Source organism: Maylandia zebra, linkage group LG1, assembly GCF_041146795.1.
Source record: "Maylandia zebra isolate NMK-2024a linkage group LG1, Mzebra_GT3a, whole genome shotgun sequence".
Classification (NCBI taxonomy): domain Eukaryota; kingdom Metazoa; phylum Chordata; class Actinopteri; order Cichliformes; family Cichlidae; genus Maylandia; species Maylandia zebra.
The window spans coordinates 45,302,773-45,322,382 of NC_135167.1; the positions used below are offsets into that span (position 1 = coordinate 45,302,773).

Sequence of the window (19,610 nt, forward strand, 5' to 3'; positions counted from 1 at the left end):
ATTCTCAGTTTTCATGTCTGTGGAGTTTATTATATGGACGTGGTGACAGTGGAAAGACACCATGCTCTTCTGATTTTCAAACGAACCTTCTGAGCCATTTTAACATTAGAGTCTATGGAAGAGTTGGAGGGAGGAGGCTGTGCATTGGTGACATTTATGAAAGAACCATAACACCTAGTACAATAGTAAACACATTGGATGAAAGAGGACAGCGATGGCTACGTTTTGAGGGTAAAATCATACCTGTAGAGCAAACGCTGTGGACACAGCAGCAGTTTTAAAAAAGATTTTAAGATTAATTTTTTTGCTCCTCTCACTCTAGCAGTTGAGCTGTCTCACTCTAGCCCCAACATTCCGTCCCATACACACCCATTATAAACTCTGAAACGGGTGAAAAAACATCATGAAACTTAAACTGGAACTGAAGAAAAAGTATAATAGATATTGAAAAGATAAATACAAGTTGAATAGTTGAATGTCTTGTCTTCGTTTTAAAGTTTGAATGGTGGCTCTATGTCAATGTATGTGGAAGTAGTAAGAGTTTAAAAATGAGTAAGTTGAATGAGAATTTGAAGGGTCTCCCCATTGAAATACATGGGAAATTTTTGTTGAATAAAGTTGAATAAAATTAAAAATATAAATGTTAGAAATGAGAAAAATAGAAGCAGTCATGTCCAAAATAATAGGAATCTAACGGTGTTTGAATGGTTTTTCTAAGTTGAACGGTTTTGAAGGAGTTAGATGCCAAAAAACGTACGGAAGATGATATAATAATAAAGACTAGAAAGTGCATTTTCTGAAGAAACTGCAGTGTGAATGCTTGAATCTGAATGTATGCACTGAAATGAATTAATTGCTGAATTTTAAGTTAAAAATGTTGAACGAGATGAAAAATACAGAAATTTGCACATGAAAACAAAAAAGCTGAACTGCTAAAAGCTGACAATCACACAGAGAAGAATTTGGAAAAAAGCTGAAAATGTTTAAAATGTAAATTAGAAAAAGATGAGTAATGAGAAAAGAAAATTTAGAGTCAGAAAACATCTGAATGAATATTAAAAGATCATATTCTTTGAATCACTGAATGACTAAAATGTGATCCCTCCACTTTGATCCACACAGTTTAAAAATTTTAAATGTCTGAGATTTTAAAGACACAGTGTTAGAAAGAGAACAACGATGGCGACGTTTTGAGGGTAAAATGATGGCTGTAACACTGTGGACACAGCAGCAGTTGAAAGAGAAGTGTTTAAGATGAATCTTGGCAGAGTGAGAGAGAGAGCTCGTTAAGCAGGCAGGTGTGAGCCTGGTTGCTATAGTGACTGCACCCAATGGCTCCATACACACGACACAGACATGCACCTCACTTTTGCTGCTTAAAATGAACAGAAAAGTCAGGCCGAAACAAATCGTTCCCATATGAAAAGTACAAGTCGTATTGACGAAATTCTTTCACCGTGAGCGACAGCAATGTCTAGTCTACTGAATTCTCAGTTTTCATGCCTGTGGAGTTTATTATATGGACGTGGTGACAGTGGAAAGACACCATGCTCTTCTGATTTTCAAAAGAACCTTCTGAGCCATTTTAACATTAGAGTCTATGGAAGAGTTGGAGGGAGGAGGCTGTGCATTGGTGACATTTATGAAAGAACCATAACACCTAGGACAATAGTAAACACATTGGATGAAAGAGGACAGCGATGGCTACGTTTTGAGGGTAAAATGGTGGCTGTAGAGCAAACCCTGCGGACACAGCAGCAGTTTTAAAAAAGATTTTAAGATTAATTTTTTTGCTCCTCTCACTCTAGCAGTTGAGCTCTCTCACTCTAGCCCCAACATTCCGTCCCACACACACCCATTATAAACTCTGAAACGGGTGAAAAAACATCATGAAACTTAAACTGGAACTGAAGAAAAAGTATAATAGATATTGAAAAGATAAATACAAGTTGAATAGTTGAATGTCTTGTCTTCGTTTTAAAGTTTGAATGGTGGCTCTATGTCAATGTATGTGGAAGTAGTAAGAGTTTAAAAATGAGTAAGTTGAATGAGGATTTGAAGGGTCTCCCCATTGAAATACATTATAAATTTTTGTTGAATAAAGTTGAATAAAATTAAAAATATAAATGTTAAAAATATGAAAAATAGAAGCAGTGTTGTCCAAAAGAATAGGAATCTAACGGTGTTTGAATGGTTTTTCTAAGTTGAACGGTTTTGAAGGAGTAGGATTACAAAAAACGTACGGAATAGATAAAATATAATAATAACTAGAAAGTGCATTTTCTGAAGAAACTGCAGTGTGAATGCTTGAATCTGAATGTATGCACTGAAATGAATTAATTGCTGAATTTTGAGTTAAAAATATTGAATGAGATTAAAAAACAAAACAAAAAAAAACCCGAATTTAACCTGAAAACAAAGGTGCTGAACTGCTAAAAGCTGAAGGTTACACAGAAGAAGGAGTTGGAAAAAAACTGAAAATGTTTTAAATGTAAATTAGAAAACCCTAAGAAATGAGAAAAGAACATTTAGAGTCAGAAAACATCTGAATGAATATTAAAAGGTCATATTCTTTGAATCACTGAATGACTCAAATGTGATCCCTCCACTTGGATCCACACAGTTTAAAAAGTTTAAATGTCTGAGCTTTGAAAGACACGGTGTTGGAAAGAGAACAATAATGGCGACAATTTGAGGGTAAAATGATGGCTGTAACACTGTGGACACAGCAGCAGTTGAAAGAGAAGTGTTTAAGATTAATCTTGGCAGAGTGGCAGGCAGAGCTCGTTAAGCAGGCAGGTGTGAGCCTGGTTGCTATAGTGACCGCACCCAATGGCTCCATACACACGTACACAGACATGCGCCTCACTTTTGCTGCTTAAAATGAACAGAAAAGTCAGGCCGAAACAAATCGTTCCCAAATGAAAAGTAAAAGTCGTACTGACAAAATTCTTTCACCGTGAGCGACAGCCATGTCTAGTCTACCAAATTCTCAGTTTTCATGCCTGTGGAGTTTATTATATGGACGTGGTGACAGTGTAAAGACACCATGCTCTTCTGATTTTCAAACGAACCTTCTGAGCCATTTTAACATTAGAGTCTATGGAAGAGTTGGAGGGAGGAGGCTGTGCATTGGTGACATTTATGAAAGAACCGTAACACCTAGTACAATAGTAAACACATTGGATGAAAGAGGACAGCCATGGCTACGTTTTGAGGGTAAAATCATACCTGTAGAGCAAACGCTGCGGACACAGCAGCAGTTTTAAAAAAGATTTTAAGATTAATTTTTTTGCTCCTCTCACTCTAGCAGTTGAGCTGTCTCACTCTAGCCCCAACATTCCGTCCCATACACACCCATTATAAATTTTGAAACAGGTGAAAAAACATCATGAAACTTAAACTGGAACTGAAGAAAAAGTATAATAGATATTGAAAAGATAAATACAAGTTGAATAGTTGAATGTCTTGTCTTCGTTTTAAAGTTTGAATGGTGGCTCTATGTCAATGTATGTGGAAGTAGTAAGAGTTTAAAAATGAGTAAGTTGAATGAGAATTTGAAGGGTCTCCCCATTGAAATACATGGGAAATTTTTGTTGAATAAAGTTGAATAAAATTAAAAATATAAATGTTAAAAATGAGAAAAATAGAAGCAATCATGTCCAAAATAATAGGAATCTAACGATGTTTGAATGGTTTTTCTAAGTTGAACGGTTTTGAAGTTATAGGATTACAAAAAACGTACGGAATACAGAATAAAATATAATAATAATAACTAGAAAGTGCATTTTCTGAAGAAACTGCAGTGTGAATGCTTGAATCTGAATGTATGCACTGAAATGAATTAATTACTGAATTTTGAGTTAAAAATATTGAATGAGATAAAAAAAAAAACCCGAATTTAACCTGAAAACAAAAGTGCTGAACTGCTAAAAGCTGAAGGTTACACAGAAGAAGAAGTTGGAAAAAAGCTGAAAATGTTTTAATTGTAAATTAGAAAAACCTAAGAAATGAGAAAAGAACATTTCGTGTCAGAAAACATCTGAATGAATATTAAAAGGTCATATTCTTTGAATCACTGAATGACTCAAATGTGATCCCTCCACTTTGATCCACACAGTTTAAAAAGTTTAAATGCCTGAGCTTTGAAAGACACAGTGTTGGAAAGAGAACAACGATGGCGACAATTTGAGGGTAAAATGATGGCTGTAACACTGTGGACACAGCAGCAGTTGAAAGAGAAGTGCTAAAGATGAATCTTGGTACAGTGGCAGGCAGAGCTCGTTAAGCAGGCAGGTGTGAGCCTGGTTGCTATAGTGACTGCACCCAATGGCTCCATACACACGTACACAGACATGCGCCTCACTTTTGCTGCTTAAAATGAACAGAAAAGTCAGGCCGAAACAAATCGCTCCCAAATGAAAAGTATAGGTCGTATTGACGAAATTCTTTCACCGTGAGCGGCAGCAATGTCTAGTCTACCTAATTCTCAGTTTTCATGCCTGTGGAGTTTATTATATGGACGTGGTGACAGTGTAAAAACACCATGCTCTTCTGATTTTCAAACCAACCTTCTGAGCCGTTTTAACATTAGAGTCTATGGAAGAGTTGGAGGGAGGAGGCTGTGCATTGGTGACATTTATGAAAGAACCATAACACCTAGTACAATAGTAAACACATTGGATGAAAGAGGACAGCGATGGCTACGTTTTGAGGGTAAAATCATACCTGTAGAGCAAACGCTGCGGACACAGCAGCAGTTTTAAAAAAGATTTTAAGATTAATTTTTTTGCTCCTCTCACTCTAGCAGTTGAGCTGCCTCACTCTAGCCCCAACATTCCGTCCCATACACACCCATTATAAACTCTGAAACGGGTGAAAAAACATCATGAAACTTAAACTGGAACTGAAGAAAAAGTATAATAGATATTGAAAAGATAAATACAAGTTGAATAGTTGAATGTCTTGTCTTCGTTTTAAAGTTTGAATGGTGGCTCTATGTCAATGTATGTGGAAGTAGTAAGAGTTTAAAAATGAGTAAGTTGAATGAGGATTTGAAGGGTCTCCCCATTGAAATACATGGGAAATTTTGGGAAATTTTTGTTGAATAAAGTTGAATAAAATTAAAAATATAAATGTTAAAAATGAGAAAAATAGAAGCAGTCATGTCCAAAAGAAGAGGAATCTAATGGTGTTTGAATGGTTTTTCTAAGTTGAACGGTTTTGAAGGAGTAGGAGTACAAAAAACGTACGGAATACAGAATAAAATAGAATAAAGATTAGAAGAACAATACTGTGAATGCTTTTCAAGCATTCACACTAATAATAAAGATTAGAAGAACAATACTGTGAATGCTTTTCAAGCATTCACACTAATTAGAAGAACAATACTGTGAATGCTTTTCAAGCATTCACACTAATAACTAGAAAGTGCATTTTCTGAAGAAACTGCAGTGTGAATGCTTGAATCTGAATGTATGCACTGAAATGAATTAATTGCTGAATGTTAAGTTAAAAATTCCGAATGAGCTGGAAAATACAGAAATTTTCACCTGAAAACAAAAGTGCAGAACTTTTGAAAGCTGATGTTCACACAGAAGAAGTTGGAAAAAAGCTAAACATGTTTAAAATGTAAATAATAAAAAGATGAGTAATGACAAAAGAAAATTTAGAGTCAGAAAACCTCTGAATGAATATTAAAAGTTCAAATTCTTCTAATTGAAATGAACTTAAAAGATGAACAAAAATTCTGGAGAAAATACAAACTTTAATATACAGCATAATGTTTTTCAGACATATACACATGTGTATATCATGTTTAATAGTATTACATACATCAATTTGTTTTGTATGTCATAGAAAATAACATAAAAATATTAAGTCATATTTTACAGCTTCTTTCTGAAAAGGACTAGTAGAATAAATAAAAATAACTAAATTAAATAACTAAATAAAAAATAATAAGCAAGATATGAAATACATGAAAATTCAACTTTTAAAACCACAATCCTGAACCTTTAAATTGTGTTGGTTTCTTAGAACATGGCTGAACAGCTGTTTCTATCGGTCTACTTAATCTGTCTACACATCTTTTTATTACTCATTCTTCTTTATGTTTTAATGTAAACAGAGTCCACACAGTGGTAAAAGAGAACTGTATAGAGATTTTTGAGTAAAGTCAAATGAAAGCGTAAGGTGGTGACACAGTTTAACACATGCAAATAATCAAATAAACACATTAGTCCTTTTTGTGAACATGGATAAATAAGTATCAATACAGCATTGTTCAGCCATGCCACTAAATGCTTTTTTACACATTGTTTTAACCTGGGCTCAGACACAAAGTCCCAAAATTAGTTAGTCCCTGACTTTGAGTTGTGGTTATGACTAATTATTATACACAAGGCTTTATCTATCTGAACTCTAAGGACACAAATATGAAAAAAAAAACCTATACTTACCAGCTGATACCCCACACTACACACTAGGTGTGCCATGTGACCTGAAACTTTGGTACAAAATCATCATAATCATTCTGTTAACACTGTTTTTTAACGCTGTTTGTGTTGCTGTTCAGCAGTTTAAAATGTTTTAGATTGGATTACATGGAATGAATTTGAATTTTCTTGGGGGGTTTTGTGTGTGTTTTGTTCTTAGCAGATTTTTTCTTCCATACTGTTGAATTCCAGTTACCACATTTCTGGTCATATGACATCCCGAGTGCCCACTTAAAAAAAATCCCCACAGTTAATTCAACATTAAAACAAAATAAAAATATCCATCCATCCATCCATTCGCTTCCGCTTATCCTTTCCAGGGTCGCGGGGGGCGCTGGAGCCTATCCCAGCTGTCATAGGGCGAAAGGCGGGGTACACCCTGGACAGGTCGCCAGTCTGTCACAGGGCCAACACACAGGGACAGACAACCATTCACACTCGCATTCACTCGCACATTCACACCTAGTGACAATTTGGATTAATCAATTAACCTATCCCCACAAATAAAAAAATAAAAATATGTTAAAGAAAAAAAGGTTTGCTCTGTGATGAAATACTAAATAAGCATACATTGTACAGAGCACTAACAATGACAACAATCCTTTAGCCTGTTGATCAGAGAGAGGCAGTCATTATGTCCATTTAAAACCTGTAATCACAGAGCACATCGTTTCTGTGAAACTATAAAGTCCCATATGATCCTCATCATGTCCAGTGACTTCAGAGTGGATCCTCCCTGTCATCCGGCCACAGTTTGATGTGTGGCAAGCAGCACAGAAGCAGGATAGCTGAGGACTTTAAAAGAAGAGCAGAAAACAGGAATATGTAGTTGTAAATGTAAATATCAGTGATACTTGTCTTGTCAAAGGGAATAAAATAATGAAAATGTTAACTTACACACTCATTTAGGGAGGATCTTGACACTGCACAGAGGAGGCACAGTCAGTCTGACAATGATGGTGATCTCCAGGGATGTTTTCCTGCAGCAACATTCCTGCCAACTGGCCATATGATCCAGAGTAGTGGGTTTGTAATGAACAGAAAGGTGTATATGTTAGGTAGTGTGCACTCAGAGCTGGTCCTAAGAAACAAACACATCCTGTAATAAACTGAATACCTGTAGTAGTGCTGCTGCAAATATGAAGCCCTTCTATCATGAGTGGTTTCAAAGAAGGTGTTTTGGAGGCTCAGTCACAGAAACTGTGCCGTCTGTTCAGTCCTGAGTGTCTCAGCTCTGAAGGGGATGGATCACAGAGGGAAACACCTGAGTACAGACATTACAATACACTCTAACACTCCTAAGGTCAAGTGAAAACACAATTTAAACACTTTACAAAGAATGAATACATGTTTTCATGGAAATTATGTCATTAACCCTTTTTGTTGTGAGTAAATCTCACCGGCTGCTTGTGGGACAAGCTAGAAGGAGGACTTATCACAGAATCTCTCCTGTGCTCCAGATGTGAAGTCTCACGCTCTGATCGTATGGCGATGAAGATGGTGATGATGAAGTTTCTCTGATCTGTGGCATTACAGTTTCTGGCTGCTATGTGCTTCACATTGTTGGATTTTACATGTGAAGCTTGGAGAAGACACAGGAGGACTGTGTCTTGCTTAAAAAAAAAAAAAGAAAAAAAAAGGAAACCTAACAGGAAAGGAAACCCCCCCCCTCAACTCCCACCGTACCCTCCCCCCCCCCCTCCCACTCAACTCCCCAACCTCACACCATCCAATGTCTATACAAATGTAGGGTATCAGCTGGTAACAGAAAGCAAGTGTAACATATGCACTACATATGTAACACTGCTGAAACATTTCTGGCCAGAAATGTGCAGTTATCAACCCAGACCCACCCTGATGATTGCACTGGCCAGAAACATGATAAAAGCTCATAAAAATTTATGTTTCATAGTAAAATTGGTCCAAAAATATAATCGTATACTTTTGAAAAAGTTTAAAGTTTATAACAAACCAAAATAATAACATTTTTGTAAATAGTATTTCAAAATAGAGGCACACATAAAGTGGCTTAACTGTCATTATTGCTGTAATTAGGTTTGTTTGTTTGTTTGTTTTTTTAAAAAGCAACCTTTAGTCATTATTGTTCTCTCAGAAACAATGAAGAAGCTGTTGAACATTTATGTGTTGTGTAGGCAATCCTCTGGTCCACCCTCCCTCCCTCCCAGCCACAGTGAGACTGGGGCAGCCTGGCAGGATGTTGAAGCCTGGCTGCAGAGAGGATATGCCTACACTATTCATTTTAAACTGCTATATTTGATTTTTCTGACATTTATAGGTTACTGTTAGTGAATTTTAGATTTTCTGTAATAAATAAAATTGTCATCTTTTACTGATATCATTACTTAATTCATGTAATTGTATTTTATGTAAACAATTCAAACATTATACTGCAATGCAGGGCGTCAACTTTTAAATATCGCTCTACTTTATGTCTGTGAAGGTTCTCAGTCATCCAGGTCATCGTAGTCAAAGGAGCTTGCAAAGAAAAGCGTCTGGACTTCTTTCTGGAGTTCAAGCATCGCTCTACTTTCTTAAGTCATTCAAAAATATAGATATTACTTACTGTATTCAAAGATCTAGATCATGAATCATCACAGGACAATACACAGTATACTGGGTCATGGTAACTATGGTATGTCTTCATGACTCCAGAATGGAGACATCGATCTGACTGAGAAATGAAAATTAGGTCAAGCAGTGTGTTCTTCTCTGTGGTAGGGGCAGTGATGACCTGTGCGTATCCCCTAGACTCAAACAGCTCCAGGATTGGTTTGTTTGCACTGGATAAAACATTCTCATTAAAATCACCACAAACTATGATGGGATGACAGTCCATGATCTCCAATGAGTCTAATAGGCTTACCAGGTTTTTCAGGAATGGCCTCAGAGTGTAGTCTGGAGGTCTGTATACAACTGCAATCAGAGCACTGACTGGTGCTTCAACCTTTAAAGCCAGAAATTCAAGGTCAGTTACATTATGGATGTACTGTTTTTCATGCACTTGAATGTCACTTTTCACATAAACAGCAACTCCACCACCACTTCTGTTAGCCATCTGGGGAAAGTTTGTGTAGGACAGGTGTCTGTTGCGTTTGAACAAATTGTAATTTTCCAAGTGGAGACTCTCTGCGACAAAAGAGCCCCGCAGGTGTGTTTCTGTTAGGCACAAAACATCTGCTAGACACAATTCATGGTGACTTTTGATGTCATTAATGTGAGCTGGCAGTCCCTCTGTATTATGATGAACAATGGTGAAAACCTCTGACCTGCTCAGTGTTTGCCTCACGTGTAGAAGAGGCATCATGTCATCAAGGTTGGCTTGTCTCATGTTCTCAAGCGCTGCAGTGATTTCTGGGTTGGTGAATATTTTTTTCTCTTCCATATCAAGAAGATACAGTCCACTGAGAGACGTCACTCTACTGACAGCTACGTAGGCCATGCCGGGCTCAAAAATGCTCTTAAGAGAGACAACAGCTGATGTAGTTGTCATACCCTGTACCTTATGTATTGTACATGCAAAGGCCAGCTTCACTGGGAACTGTCTTCGTACCACTCCTTTCTGCTTCAGATTCTCCTCTGCTCTCTCAATGTACACCATGTCGTCTGCTGGTGTGCGGTTATTCTTTCCAGATGTCTCATTATCCATTTTAAGTCCAAGCTTGATGATGTGTTGGTCGTTTTCAGAGTGAACTACTCTAAGTAGTATTCCAAAAGCTCCATTAACCAAACCATTTTGTATGTCAATGTTTCTGGTGAGCATGACACGAGCTCCTTCTGCAACTTTCAGTGTGTCTGGTAACTCGTTTTTACCTCCTTTCAATGGTCTGTCTTGAAGTGCCATTCTGCCAGTTCTAGGATCTTTTCTATAATCATCTGCATGGATGTCAATGATATGAGTGTGGAGCAGAGCCAGTGTTGCAGAGTTGTGTGCATCCACTTCTTTATTAGTTGCAAAAATGTGCAACGCATCAGTTGGACAAAGGGCTGGTTCAGTTATGGCCTGTGACAACAAATTTCTATCTGCTTCGCAAAGCTCATCCAACTTTCCTTTCACACGAATTCTGTTCAGCATCTCTGCAAAGACAACATCATCTTTCTGACGCATAATCTCAGTCAGAGTGATCATCTGAAAATGCTCCCGCCACAGGTCGATCTCGGACGGGTCGTGCACACAGAGAGGTTTAGACTGTCGCACTGGGGGTAGCTGATAGAAGTCTCCGACAGCAATGACTGACATGCCTCCAAAGGGTCTCCGAGTCCCTTTGATCTGTTTGAGTCTTGCATCTACATATGCAAACAGATGTCTTGACACCATAGACACTTCGTCAATGACGATTATTTCAGCATTCAAAAGTTCTGATCTGACTTCATCCAGCTGATTGCCAAGTCCCTGAATGGGAGGTTTTAAGCTTCTAGGCAGCTTGAGAAGAGAATGCAGTGTTGTTCCAGAAATGTTAAATGCTGCAGTCCCAGTGAAAGCAGTTAACAGGACAGTGGGTTTTGATATGTCAACGTCGTCTGCATATCTGGGCACTTTGCTCAGTATCTTAGATGCTTCTGAGTAGATGCATTTGATAAGATGTGATTTTCCTGTTCCAGCACCACCATTAATATAAAAGAAAAACTGCTCTGGATTTAGAGCACAGACTCTTTTAATGCACCAGTCTCTAACTGCATAAAATATGCAGGCTTGCTTCTTGTTCAGATTCTGAAACATCTGACGTAACAATGTGGGATCAATAGCAGGGGGTTCCCTGATGGCTCTGACTTCTGTTGAAGCATCAGCCTGACGGCTGTAGTCGGGCACATCTTCCTGTTCATTTTCATTGTCTCGCTCTCTTTCTTGTTCAACAAGTGGCAACCTTACGAGATCTGATTCAGGTGCCAGATTACACCATTCGTCAGTCACACCTCTGTTCTGCTCATATTCCTCAACAGCGCTCTCGATCTCCTCACTGTTTTTCTCATATTTTTCTCTGTTTCTTTTGACAATGTGTTGCACGTACTCAAGACGGTCAGTACCTGGCAGCTGTACACAGCCAGCACCATAGAAAGCCTGATAGGTTGGCAACGATGGTGTTTTCAGTTCGTGGTCTGAACGATGAGGAAGGTACAGTTTAAGCAGTCTTCCGTAATATTGCTCTGGATGTTTTTCTTGTGAGCAGCGGTGAAATCTGATGATAGCAGGCTTATTGTTTTTGCGCCTTTGCACAAACCCCATCTCATTGAGAAGGGGCAAAACATCTTTACCTTTTTTCTGTTGGCCATAGACAATCCTGCAAGTAGCAGCAAAGTCTGCCATGCACATCTCCTCATACTCTGGTGTTTCAGGTCTGGCTTTGTATTTGTCATTCAAAGATGTCATCCAAACATTGGAAGACTCAGGTGTTGTGTTGTCCAGAACTGACAGGGGACGACTCATTTTCACAGGATTATCATCTGTTGGTATGAATATTACAGCACGTGAACATTGCTTCATGTGAAGACCACATGCACGAGCAACACACTCCTGTGCACTGATCTCTCGCTTCTTTGAATATGCCTGCATGACGACTCTCATTTCATCGCACTCATTTACACTGTCCTTATGGGAGTTCTCAATGACAGTTTTCAGGTACTCAGATAGCCCGCCCTCTTTTTTTGATATATATTTCATTAAATAATTTGCAGCACCAAAAGCATCTAAAACAAAGCTTATGTCGATATTACTGTTCCAGGCTTCAAGCAGATGTGGATTATAGCCGTTTATCCAAGAGTCTTTTGGATCACGCTTTAGTATGATCGTACTCCTCATGTTCATTTTATTCAGGTATCTCTGATATTCTGCATGTATCAACTTGCATCTTTCCAAGAGCTGCTCTAAACTCATGGAAGCAGTTTCAGGTTCATTCAGCAGCTGGTTCAGTGGTCTGAGCTTGTTCTTTGCCGTTTCTACTTCCAGTGCATCATCCTCACTGGGTCTTGTGATCATTGTCTCATTGCAGGGTGGTTTGGGAAAACCAAAACGGCACCCGGAGCTTAAACTCCTAAAGCACGTCTTTGTGTGGTTCTTACTGTGTTTTTGCACTTCTGTTACTTTTTTGTACAGTTCAGGTTGTTTATGTGGATCAGGCAGCTGAGCTGTGATGTATTTGTTTATAAAATCAAGAACAGTTTGCTCATCATCCTCCTCAAACACAGGAGCACCTTCTACCCACAGGAGGCAGTGTATGTGTGGGCTTCCTCTGTGCTGAAACTCAACTCTGTAAAAGTAGTCAATGACTTTGCCAAGTGGCTCTGCGGGAGATAAGAGTAAATCTCTGAATAATGCTTCAACTCTCTTGTCAAACATGCGCATTGTTGTGACAGGATTGCTTCTCAGGATGTCACACTTTGCTGACCAGTCGAGTCCTTCAAAATTCACTTGTTCACCTTGCTGCCTTGTTATTGCCTCAATCACTTCAGGCCAGCGCATTTCAGCAGCTGAAAATGTGCAAAAGAACGTGGGAGTTCCCAACTGTCTGATCATGGCAAAAAGATCTCTTGTTGTTTTCTCCCAATAGGCTGGGGTTCCTCTCAGAGGCTGCATGAATCTCACTGCATCTTTATTTCGCACCAGTTTCTCCACCTCATGTTTATCTTGTAACATGCCTGAGGTTATTTTTCTACCATCTCTGGTCAGAGGCTTTGCCTTCCTTAACTGTACTGTCATGCTGGATGTAGCCAAGTGTATTTCAGTCACAAACTGTGCAAAGAATAAATAGTTTGTGTCTTTGGCAAAACGATCATCAATGCAGAAAAGTCTTGATTTGAAATACCCACTGGGGGATACTTTGATCAGCCTTCTTTCATCAAGTGTGTTTTGGCCTGTAGGAAACTGCACAGGGAAGGCCATGGCCTCCAGTTTAGGTGTTTTGAAAAAACTTATTGGATTGTTTCTCTCTGCAGGAGCAACAGAGTAGATTCCTTCACTGAAACATATCTCCTCAGCCACATCAGGGGGCTGCAAACAGGACTCGAGTGCAAAACCACCATTAGTCAGTCCATCTGCTTGCTCTGAATCATCTCTCATCTGTTCATGCGATTGTTCACCATCACAGGGTAACATGTCAATGTCCTGTTCATTTATATTTTGTGCTTCACTCAGTGCATTTTTCTCACAGCTGTCAATTTCCATTAAATCAGCCTCATCATAATCGTCCTCATTCATGTTTTCATCATCATCATCCTCATCATCTTCATCAGGAAGAGTTGGATCACACAGCTCAGCATCATCTCTGATGCTCACATCCTTATACTGTGGATGAATCTGCTTGAGTTTATGCAGTGCTTGCACAAGTTTAGACCAGCTTACAGTCTGAAACAGCTGATGACCTTTATAAGACAAGCGTCTCTTCAGTTTTACTCTCATGACCTGAGAATTAATTCTCAATCGAGGTAGTGTTTCAACAGTTTCCTGTACCTCTGATGGGACACAGACCACATTTCCTCTAATTGCTCTTTGTCTGCCTTTGGGAAGAGGAATGATCTTGGCAAATGGTATGCACTTGGCTATGAGATGTCTCTCCAGTATGTTGAGATCAGAAAGTTCAGCTGGAATATCAGCAAGATCCAACTTATTGGCAACAGCAAGCGCTGGCATGGATCCATTTTTAAGATGATCGTGGCAGGTGTGACATATCCACTCTCTCTTTCTCTCATCAGGCACTTTGCACTGCTCATTTCTGCAGTTTTCATCACAAACATGAACAAACTTTCCTGTCAAACATGTTGCAACTACATGTGGGTTTTTGACATACTTTGACCTTGTGCAGGGTCGCACTTGGTTTGGAAATGAAGCCTTGAAGCATACAGTACATGGGTATGATGGTCCAGCTTTGATTTGTGATTTGAACACAGATATGGCCTCGTTGATCACACTGTTGTCACTCTCTTGGGTTTGTCTGTTCACCCATCTGTATTTCCTTTTTATTTTCATTGCACATCTCATATTGTGCATAATCCTGAAGGCAAGATTACTTTGATACCTGTCTCGCATTAGTTGTTTCATTAGTTGTCTGTGTCTTACTCTGAATGCGTCATCATGTGCATAACGCTGAGTCACTCGAGATCTCTGTCTCTCTCTGAATTCAGGGTTTTCTTGATACCTTTTAGTGATATAGTTTTTTTGTTTTTGTCTAAATTCAGCATTGTCACAGTAGCGTCTTTTAATATATTGTTGTTGTTTCTTTCTGAATTCATCGTTCTCACAGTAGCGTCTTTTAATATATTGTTGTTGTTTCTTTCTAACTGTAGCATTCTCAGAAAAACGTTTTTTAACATATTGTTTTTGTTTCTTTCTGAATTCATCATTTTCACAGTAACGTCTTTTCATATACTGTTGTTTTTTCTGTCTGACTTCAGGATTGTTTTTATATGCCTCGCTTGTGCAAGACTTTTTCTTTTCTTTGTACTCTTTGTTTGAAGCATACTTTTGTCGTTCTTTCCGTTTTTGGTTTTCTTTTCTCTGATTTCTGGGTTTCTCTGATGCCATTAATCTTCTTCTCATTTTTTGCCTTTGTTGTTTATTAACTTTTTTCACTTTTTGTAAAACTATATCAGAAAGGTCACAGGCAGCAACATTTGTTATGGCAGCATTTGATTGACATGAAAAAGCATCACTTGATGGAAGGAAACTTAATTCACTGCATAGTTCTTCAGTTGGTATATTAGGAGGTTCATTCTGATCTTCATATGATGTGAACTGAGTCACGTGGACTTCTTTTTGTTTCACCGGTGGCGTACAAATGGACATTTGACAAAAGATGTTCTCAGTCAGATCAGTCGTTGTGTTTCTCCTTGGAGTAGAGGAGTTTGCTTCATCAACAGTTGTATCAGAGTGAGTAGATGCCACAGCAGTGGCAGCTGTTGGTCTGCAGACTGTGTCTGTGATAGTATCACTCAGGTTGACTGTGCTCATACTGTAGAACTGCACAGGCTTCAGTTCATAGTTACAAGAGGGTGATATCTCCATCATTTCATAAGAATCTTGGAGCCTCTTAATCATGTCACTGAGGAGTGTGAATTTCAGCATCACTGCTGTACCACGATTACGTGACTGTAGTAGTAGAGGAAGACCACTGGGTGTTCTGGAGTGTGGATCAAAGAAACCATATTTGCCTGATGTGGATCTGAACACTGCGATACACAATCCACTCATAATCAATAAGGCATACTGCACATCTGACAACAGGCAGCTCAGTCCTGCTTCTAAGCTGAGAAAGGTATCTACTGCTTCCTCTGGAGGTTCTTCAAATGTCCCATACCGGGAAGGCTGTGTCATGTCGACATCATACATAGACCAGCGAGCATCAACTTTGTCTGGCAGCTCATCGGTTGCCAAATGAATATTTTTAGGAAATCTTTTCTTGGCCTCTTTGTACATCACATCACCTTTATCCAAGACCAGATTAAGGTCAGCTGTAGTCATGTTATCATTCTCATGAAGGAAAGCAAGAAATGTGAGTGAGTTACATGTGCACTGCTTGTTTCTGGAGTCTCCATATTTGGGATGAGCCTGGCTGTGAGATGCACAGATATGTGTAACAGAGGGCTGGTTTTCAAAGTTCACTCTTTCTGCATGAGATGGTCCTGCCACATCACTGTGACGGCCTCTTTTTACAATATCAGCATAACCCACCTGTGGGGCACTTGACACCTCAGGTTGGTCTCTATGGTTTACCTGATGATCATTAAATTCATGCTGCAATCCAATCTTTACAGCATCTGCATAGGATACCTGTTGTACATGTGCAGGAACATGTTGACCTGCCTGTTTGACACCATCAGCATTGGTCTTTGCAGACACAAAGTCTTCTGCAGAGCTCTGAGGAAAATCACACTCAGCTTGTTCACATGTTGGTACTTCATGAAACTCATGGAACTTCTTCCAGCGTTGTTTTGCAGCTTGTGACTTTTTCTGCTTCCTTGGCATTTTTACACAAGTGTTTCTCTTAGTCTTTAGAAAATATGTTTATAAAATAAGAGTGGCACAGAGCAGGAGATGTTTTCTTTGTCTTTATATTTCAGTTTTTATTTCTCAGAAACAGATGTCTTTGTTTGTTTGACAGTTTGTCAGTCGAGAGAATAATATGCACTCTCTTTATTGGCTTGGCACAACTTAGCAGCAAGCGCAAAGTGAAAAACAGCTAGAGAGAAAATTTAGAAGAGAGAACAGACAGAGCAGGAGAAACACGGCTGGGAAATCACAATCAAACCGTGAATTAGAGTTTTCTTTATTTGTTCAGTTTGTTCTCAGGTAGAGGCAATATGCACTCTTTATTGCTTTAATGGCTTGGCATTTTTCAGCAGCAAGCCAAGAGTGAAAAACAGGTAGAGAGAAAATTTAGCAGAGAGAACAGACAGAGCAGGAGAGACACGGCTTTAAATCAAACCGCAGAGTTTTCTTTGTTTGTTCAGTTTGTTCTCAGGTTGAGGCAAAATATGCACTCTTTATTGTTTTATTGGCTTGTGCATTTTTCAGCAGCAAGCCAAAGAGTGAAAAACAGGTAGAGAGAAAATTTAGCAGAGAGAACAGACAGAGCAGGAGAGACACGGCTTTAAATCAAACCGCAATAAGATTCTTGGTTTGGCAAAATTTCTCACAAACCACAGGGTGAAATACAGATGGAAAGAAGGCAGAGACAACAGGTGGAGTAGGACAGAAGATAGAGGGGTTGGGGGGTTGGGATGTGAGATAGAAGACTGGAGATCTGGTCCTTGTTCTTCTTCTGCACACTGTGAACAAAAAACAAGAAAAAAATAATAATTTTAATAAAATTATATCACATGGTAATTGTATGAACTAATTGTGACTACTGAAAAAGGACAAAACAAATATTCAAGCTAAACTGTTGTCGGCTGCCATGTGCAAAAAGTTGCACAATTTGGCACTTTTTAAAAGAATAAATATTTAATTAAATTCAGCAATAATATTTTTAAATACAAATATGATTGAGTGAATTGTTAACTAATCACATGTAATGTGCAAAAATGTACGAAAAAAATATTTTAGCCCAATTGTTAAGCTGAACTTATGTGTATTTATTATAAAAATGTGTTTAAAAGGTCTAGCACAAAGTTTGAACCCATCACTTTAAAGCTTATATTAGTCAGACTCTTTTTTTAAAATTTTGGTGTACTTCTCTAACAGAATGTGCACACCTACCAGGCAAAGCACAGATGTGAGTCAAGTTCCTGAAAGTGTAAGACAAGAAATAACATGTTAGTTGTCTGTACAGTGTTATCAGACTAACAAAAAAACAAAGCCCACACGACATGATACACTGAACTTATAGTCAGCAGGGTAATTATAGAGTAATATAGCACACCAGCTGATACAGCAGCCATTTTATAATTCAAACTAATTAACTGAAGTATTTATTTAAGTACTTATATAAGGCTACTGTTAGACTGTTACTAGCCTTAGCATCGCTGCTAACGCTAGCATTCCTGCTAGCGTTAGCACTTCAGTTAGTGTTAGCACTGCTGGTAGAACTAGCACTCTTACTGTTAAAACTGAGGCACAATGGCAATAATAAAGCTCATTTGTTACTTTTGTCTCACTGACCGCCAATAAATATCACAGGAATATCACAGGAATATTCTTTTTGTCAGTTAAAAACTGCTAAGGCTAGTGTTGGCACTATAGCTAGCGTTAGCATTGATGCTAGCATTAGCATCGAAGCTAGCATTAGCACTGCTACTAACAGCAAAAGTCATAAAGTACTCTTACTGTTAAAACTGAGGCACAATGGCAATAATAAATCTCATTTGTTACTTTTGTCTCACTGACCGCCAATAAATATCACAGGAATATCACAAGAATATTCTTTTTGTCAGTTAACAACTGCTAAGGCTAGTGTTAGCACTATAGCTAGCATTAGCATTGAAGCTAGCGTTAGCACTGCTGCTAACAGCAAAAGTCATAAACCTATATAAATGGTAGCAAAGGTTATTCTTTTTTTGCTTTCTTTATTCTTTGAACTCTGTTGAACTTTAAAAAGACTTGATATGTGAGTTTAAATGTCAAACATGTATTTTTACCATCATAAAATTAAAACCGTGCTGTACTGAGTGTATTGTACTTACCACAGCAGAGAGCAAAGCGGAATGACGGCAGTTGGTGCAGTGATTAGTTAAAGACTGATGAGGCGTTCAGGTGGTGCTTGGAAATTTGAGCATCAGTTTGAACATCAATAATGAGCATATATATTTCTCTGTCATAGAGAGACAGAGAAAAAAATACACAAGACTCACCAGCATACAAATTGGTACTTTTTCTCTTTATGTCACTCATTCGCTTATACTCAGGAAAGAGGGCAACTGGCATTAAATTAGCAAATAAAAAGTATGTCATCTTGAACTGTTTTATGGATTTTATTTTAAGACTACTTTGAGCGTATTCGTGGGGAGATAAACTATACAGACTAAAAACAGAGACATTAAATGAGATTCGATTATTTAAAATGTGGGAAAATACACTACAGACAGGTAGATGCTGTGAGCTTTAATTATCCAGTCAGAAAAGATTATTTTAAAGTCATCAACTGACTAAAACTGCCGAGGTATGAAAAACCTGTGTGGAGAAGACAAGTCCACCAATACACAATCAACTTGAATTTAACAGGGCAATAATTCAGGGCTCTATTCAGTTAGCCTATATTAACTACTGAAATACTGTTAATCTGTGGCAAAAGCCTGTCAAACCTGTCTTATTGTACCTATTGAAAAAGTTAATCTTACTACAACTGCTTAGATGTAACACACATTTTTGATTTAATCTTGGCAGAGTGAGAGACAGAGCTCGTTAAGCAGGCAGGTGTGAGCCTGGTTGCTATAGTGACTGCACCCAAGGGCTCCATACACACGGACACAGACATGTGGACTGAAATGAATTAATTGCTGAATTTTGAGTTAAAAATTTTGAATGAGATAAAAAAAACAAAAAAAAACAACCTGAATTTAACCTGAAAACAACAGTGCTGAACTGCTAAAAGCTGAAGGTTACACAGAAGAAGAAGTTGGAAAAAAGCTGAAAATGTTTTAATTGTAAATTAGAAAAACCTAAGAAAT

General features: G+C 38.3%; 2 long non-coding RNA genes across 2 annotated transcripts; both read right to left on the minus strand.

The window, feature by feature from the left end:
* Nucleotides 1-5,886: 5,886 nt before the first annotated feature.
* LOC143419803 (uncharacterized) lies at nucleotides 5,887-8,141 on the minus strand. The gene is made up of 3 exons (XR_013099813.1): nucleotides 7,615-8,141; nucleotides 7,395-7,498; nucleotides 5,887-7,292 (listed from the first exon to the last, which is right to left on the minus strand). It is a non-coding gene; the product is annotated as an uncharacterized LOC143419803 (long non-coding RNA).
* Nucleotides 8,142-17,167: 9,026 nt separating this feature from the next.
* On the minus strand, nucleotides 17,168-19,201 carry LOC112436488 (uncharacterized). The gene is made up of 2 exons (XR_013099814.1): nucleotides 17,704-19,201; nucleotides 17,168-17,273 (listed from the first exon to the last, which is right to left on the minus strand). It is a non-coding gene; the product is annotated as an uncharacterized LOC112436488 (long non-coding RNA).
* Nucleotides 19,202-19,610: the final 409 nt, after the last annotated feature.